Consider the following 6,633-nt stretch of genomic DNA (forward strand, 5'->3'; position numbering starts at 1 on the left):
TTGTGGGGAGACAGATAAATGGCAGGAGGTAGCACAGTGTAGAGAAAGGCCATACGTTCTGGAATCAGAGACCCCAGACTCTCTGGGTCTAAATGCAAGCTCTGCCATTTAGAAGCTGTGAAAACTTTGCCTTGTACAAAGTCACTTTGAGGCAGCTTTTCTGTTCATGTGATCTTGAGCAAGCTTCCTTGTTCCTCCATTTGCTTGTCTGTGTAATGGAGATAATAATAGTACTTACCTGATGGAATCATTGTATGGATTGATGAAATAACCCCATGCATGAACTCAGTGCCTGCACGTCTTCAGTTCTCAATAAATGTTTCCTGTTTTGGCAACTCTTCACTTACGGGCCACATCTGTAAGATGAAGATAATTAAACCCTTGGCATAGAGTGTGGGTGGTGGTTCTAGGAATTAAATGACAAAACGTGTATAGAGTATTCAGCATAGTGATGATCAACAGCCCAGTTCCTAAGGGGTGCCCGGTCCTTGTGTCTGCTCCATTTCCCTTTTCCTGTAAAAGAGAATCTGTGTAAGAGAAATCACCAGATGTTTTCCCTTACTGCAAATATTTACTGGAAATCTTCAAGGCTAGGCCTTTGCTTTGTCAATCCTTGAGGGAGTAGATTAGATTGTGTTTGCTGCTACATGCCCCCACCTCGCCTGCACGCTAGACTGCCAAAAGAGCTATGAAATAATAAAATTATTCCTCTCCCCAGATGGCAACCCCCCCCCCACATTACTTCACTTTATCAATTACACACTTCTTTTGAGCAGCGTTTTCCCTGCCCTGATCACAAAGGGTAATGAGGGGTGAGGCCTGCTCTGGCTATAATTCCAATGGCAGAGCTTTCCTCCAATTGGATTTCCAAGTCACTTCGGCAGCAGCTTGGGAGTTCCTAGAGCCCTGCTAGGAATGGAGAGATGGGAAGTGAGGGAGCTTCCTGTTGCCTTGGCGTCTACACTCCACCTTGTCCCCAAAGGTGGCAACAAAGTTATTGAGTTCTGCAGTCGTGCACAGGTGTCAAGTCAGAAAGCCCTGTGATGTGGACATCAATTACTCTTTTTTTTTTTGAGCTGAGGAGATTTCACTCTGTTGCCCAGGCTGGAATGCAGTGGTATGATCATGGCTCACTGAAGCCCTGACTTCCTGGGCTCAGGTTATCCTTCCGCCTCAGCCTCTCCAGAAGCTGGGACTTCAGGTGAACACCACCACACTGGGTCAGTTTTTAAAATTTTTTTGTAGAGATGGAGTCTCACCATATTGCCTAGGCTGGTCTTGAACTGCTGGGCTCAAGCAATCCTCTTGCCTTCGCCTGGCCTTGGACATCAACCAATACTCAAGTCTTCTTTTTGGTTGCCAGAAACCAACCTTGACCTTCACTTCTTCCTTTACTTTCCGTCCCATTTTCCTGCTTCTTTTCATAGCAAAACTCCTCATGAGACACCTATTCTCTCTGTATATACTTTCTGTCCTCTCTTTCTCTCCTAGCTCACTCCAGTCCTTGAGTCTCTAATAAAACAGCTTTGTCAATTGAAGGGCTGTGTGTTGTTACATCCGATGGTTAATCTCAGAAACTGGTGGTTCTCAGGAGCCATTCCACTTGACTTCCCAGAAGCCTCTGCCCCTGCTGAGCACTCCCCTTTTCTTAAAACACTTTCCTCACTTGGCTTCTGGTCATCAATCCCCTTGCTTTTCTTTCTATTTCATTGACTTCTCCTTTTCAGGCTTTTCTGGATCCATCTTGCCCTCACAACCTCAAGACCTCTTCTCATTTCTATTTACACCCAACCTTCAGTAGTTTCATCCCATAGTATGGCTTTACATACCATCTGGATGCTGATGACTCCACAGTTTTCATCTCTAGCCTGACATCATCTTTTGAGCCCAGACTCATGTTGGCTGCCCTACTTGCCCTTTCCACATGGATGACTGATGACATTTCAGTGTTAATATGTTCCACACTAGACTCTTATTTCTTTTCCTTTGTTAAACTTTTATTCTAGATTTACGGGATACACGTGCAGGTTTGTCACATGGGTTTATTGCATGATGGTGAGGTTTGGGCTTCTATTGAGTTGGTCACGCAAATGGTGAGCATGGAACCCAATCGATGGTTTTTACCCTTGCTCCCTACCCTCCCTACTCCCTTTAAGAGTCCCCAGTGTCTATCACTTTCATCTTTATGCTTGTGTGTCCCCAGTGTTTAGCTCCCACTTGTAAATGAGAGCATGCAGTATTCGGTTCTTTGTTTCTGTGGTAATTCACCAAGAATGATGACTTCCAGCTGTGTCCATGTTGTTGCAAAGGACATGATTTCTTCCTTTTTATGGATATGTAATATTCCATGATGTATATGTACCACATTTTCTTTCTTTCCTTTTTTCTTTTTAATAAGCAAACTCTATTAAACATTTGAGGACAGATAGTTACAACAATAAACTTTTTTTAGGTCACTAAGATAAAACCAAACCAGGTAATCAAGTATGTAATGAATAGAAAGGTGTCAGTTACAACCAAAACCCTTAGCAAGTGGTTCGTTCTCTTTGGGGAAGTAAATGTAATGGAGAATGAGTGAAAGGAACTTTTACCTTTTTTTTTTTTTAAAGACGGGGTCTCACTATGTTGCCTAGGCTGGTTTTGGACTCCTGGACTTAAGCAATCCTCCCTGCTCAGCCTTCCAAAGTGCTGGGAATACAGGCATGAGCCACCATGCCAGGTCGACTTTTACTTTTTAATCTACAAGTATAGAATTATATGTTGGAATTTATTCTACAACATGGAGGTTTTCACGTAATAATTGTCTAAAACTGTTCACAGACTTTACAAAAACTTGCAAAGTCAGGAGTAAGCTTTGAGAAATGAAATAGTTAACTTCACACCCTTCCTTTATTAGGCAATATGTCTTAATGCATAAATTAAAGCTGTTCAAAAATAAGCTGTTCAAAAAAAGGATATCTGCATGTTTATTTTATTTCCATTAGAAAATATTAATTATATAAAGTTTTGGTCCACTTTTTTCTCCTTGATTCCTACCATTCAAATTTAAATGCTTTAATCAAGTAAAAGCAGAATCACATATCTGACATGAGAACTAAGTATTTCACGTCATTAGATTAGTTTAAATTAGGTGTGTTCTTGGTTATTTCTCTAGAACAGTACCTCGTCTTTCCTACGTGTTATTTCCCCTTGATTTACCTGAGTAACTAGGTAATGAGTATCTCTTTCCTATATCCAGTAATATGGATATACATAAGTATAATTTATAACATTGGATTCATGATCTATTCTTCGATTCATGCTCAACTTTCCCTATCATATGATTGTCCTGGTATGCCCCTAACATCAGATATTTATCAGACTTATAGTTTCATCAACTAAAAATTAAGATGTTATATCAATTGTAAAAATTAAGATGTGAAAAATTCCAGACTAAACAACACTGGTCCCACTTATAGTCATGCTGTTGTGAGAGGTCCTGGGACAGCCACTGCTTCAATTTCAACTTGGCCTCCTTTGGGCAAAGCAGCAACCTGGTAAGCAGCTCTAGCAGGAAAACTACTCTTGAAATACTGTTTGTAGATTTCACTGACAGTATTGAAGTCGTTTATGTCAGCCAGCAAAACAGTTGTTTTTACCACATTAGTGAAGTCACAGACTGCAGCTTTCAGAATTTCACCCATGTTTTTAAGAGCTTGGTTAGCTTCTTCTGTTACCCCTCCTGGCACAATCTGCCCACTTGAAGGGTCCATGCCAATCTGTCCTGAAATGTAGAGGGTTCTGTCGACTAACAGCTTGTCTATAGGGACCAATGGCCCCTGGGGCTTTCGCAGTGCTGATCACCTTTCTGATCAAGGACGACATGGCTAACTCTTTTCTCTTGCTGCACCTCCGGGAGAGGAAGCCCTCACACCAGTCCTGCTCGTCTCTCACTCAACTGACCCCCCGTGCCGTGTCTCTGTCCTTGTACCACATTTTCTTTATCCAGTTCACTACTGATGAGCACCTAGGTTGGTTCCATGTTTTTGCTGTTGTGAATAGTGCTGCGATAAACATACGAGTGCAAGTGTCTTTTTGGCAGAACGATTTATGCTCCTTTGGGTATATACCCAGCTATACAGTTTTCTGTATCTCAGTTACATGGCAACTTTATTCTTTTACTTACTCAGATCAAATATCTTGGACTTTTCCTTGGTTCTTTTCTTTCTCTCACATCCAACTTCCAATCAATCAATGAAAACTTCTCAAAATATATCCCTAGTGTTTCATTTCTCACCATTTTCAAGTCTATTCTCCTAGTTTAAGCCACACTCCTTTGTCTTGCCTGGATGACTATGAAAGTCTCCAGCTGGTCTCCCTGCCTCCACTATAGCCTCTTCCCCCTCTTTTCTGTTTATCAAATAGCAGCCAGTGTGATTTTTTTAAAAAGAAAAATTAGATTATGTCATTCCTCTGCTCAGTTTCTTCAGGGGCTCCCCTGTCTCAGTTAGACTAAAACTGACAAGTTCTTGTCACCATCCACATGCCTAACACACAGTCTTGCCTCCTTATCTCTGTTACCGCCTTGTCTTCATCTCTTCCCTCAGTTGATCTTAGAGCGCCTGCTTTCTGTTTACTGAGCACATCAAGGGCACTCTTATGTGCACTGGTGATTCTTTCTACCTGGAACACTCTACCTCCAGGTGTCTGTGTGACTCATTTTCTTACATCTTTCAGGTCTCTGTTCAAATGCTGACTCAACAGAGAAGCACCCTTGATTTCCCTATATGAGACGATCCTCTACTCTTGCTAATCATTCTTAAAATCTGTCTGATTGTTGTTTTTTGTAGTCTCATTGTTGTTTTTTTTTTTTTTTTTTTGGTAATCTCATTTTTGTGGTTCTGTCCTACACTTCTTCAAGCTTTACATATGAAGTTATTTTCTATTCTATGTCTCATAATTCCAGTATCTGAAGTCTTTGGAGAGGTGGTGAGGAAGGGGAGGATCAGATCTATTGTTTATTGATTCTGCTCTTATTCTTGGTGCTTTGTTCCCTTGTGTGTTTGGTGATCTTTGAATGTGAGTTTACATGCAGTTGATCTCAATCTAGGGAAAATCTAGGTCAAGAAATTGAGAATGCTTTCTTCCAGAGAAGATTTACATTTACTTCTGCCAGGCACAAGAGGCATGATCAACCAGACATCTTTTTATCCCCCTTTAGGCCTCTTGACTAAGTTTGAGAGTCTCAGACTCAGGTCTCCTACTGTGCTGGCAGCACTCTTTGCAACCTGGCAACTCACCATTGCTCATAGTTCATGGCCTTTTTCTTCCAGGCCCTTGAAGATTTATCCCATCTCCTGAGAGCCCAATAATGTGGTGAAAACTATGTTTTGTGCAATATGCAATTGTTTTTGAGTAGAAGAGTCCCTCAGAGTATCTCAGCCATAGTTCCAAAAGTGGAAGAATCTTTGCACTCTCTTGACCCCATTACTTACCCAATTGCAATCTGACATATTGCACATTTTTTGTTTATGTGCTTATGTATTTATGTGTTTTCCCACTAAAATTCAAGTCCCAGGAGACCAGGGATTTTGGCTGATTTGTTCATTGCTATATACCTAGTACCTAAGATACCATCTTGCATGTAGTAGATGTTCAGTAAGTATTGTTGATTTAAGCAAGGGTGGTTATTTTGAGAATTCACACAGAGAGATGGAAACTCTTAAGACAATCTAAGGACAGAAGGAGTCACTGGGTTGGGCACTACAAAGAGAGGAAGCAGTGGCTGCTTTGGGATCTAAGGTGGTTCTGGATTCTTCCAGCAGCAGAACCCCTTGCCTACTCTTGTCACTAACATGTATCAGCTGTTCCCACCCAGTGCCTGCTTCCTCCCTTTCTTTGTAATTTTCTGTTGCATTTGACTTTGGTTTACCATTGTCCCAAATCAAGGTATCCTTTTAAATGCTTCCTTAGCTACTAACTGGAAAACTTTTTTCCCCCCTTGGATCATATTCTCAAGAAAGAGGATTAAATTGATTCAGGCTTTTGTTTTTTTCTTTTGTAAGCCAGGCCACATGGTCTCTGACTAGCCCATGGATTTTAAGAATGCCCATGGAGAGAAAGGAGCCCTCAAGTCAATCCAAGAACAGAAGAGGAGTGGGCTGAGCTCCACAAGACTTGGAAGTGGCTGCTTCTGGATCTAAGGTGGTTCTGGTTTCGGTTAGGTGTCTGTACCCTGCCTCACTGAAATATGATAGGTTAAAAGGATGGTCAGGTAAGATAAAACATGGAAGCTGGACGGGCAGCAGGCATCTGGGTGAAGCAATTTCCTTGTGAAAGGGTCATGTGTAGGGCATATAAGTAGACTGCTAAATTCAGAACAACCTCTGAGAGTGAAATGATGAAGATTCAACATGTGTTGGAATAAATCAGCATCTTGAGAAGGTAGAGACCCACCTTGAGTGATGACAAAACACCCAAGTCCAATCAAGGGAATGAGGCAGTAGTCTCAGGAAGACGTGATTACACTGAATAAAGCTGTAACCTGATCAATGATATTGAACCATGTTCCAAGTGGTCAGTCAGAGAGCAAGAAATGGCCGTGTCTATTTTTGCCCTTACCCAGGGGAGAGAGGCCAATGCACAAGGTAGCGT

The 6,633-nt window shown here is 41.6% G+C and overlaps 1 pseudogene across 1 annotated transcript; it reads right to left on the minus strand.

The window, feature by feature from the left end:
- Window positions 1–3,388: 3,388 nt before the first annotated feature.
- Window positions 3,389–3,864, minus strand: LOC103257135 (annotated as a pseudogene). The gene has a single exon (XR_002481796.1). The product of XR_002481796.1 is annotated as a 2-iminobutanoate/2-iminopropanoate deaminase pseudogene (transcript).
- Window positions 3,865–6,633: the final 2,769 nt, after the last annotated feature.

This window comes from Carlito syrichta, unplaced genomic scaffold (assembly GCF_000164805.1).
Source record: "Carlito syrichta isolate Samal-C Ts95f unplaced genomic scaffold, Tarsius_syrichta-2.0.1 Scaffold301561, whole genome shotgun sequence".
Lineage (NCBI taxonomy): Eukaryota > Metazoa > Chordata > Mammalia > Primates > Tarsiidae > Carlito > Carlito syrichta.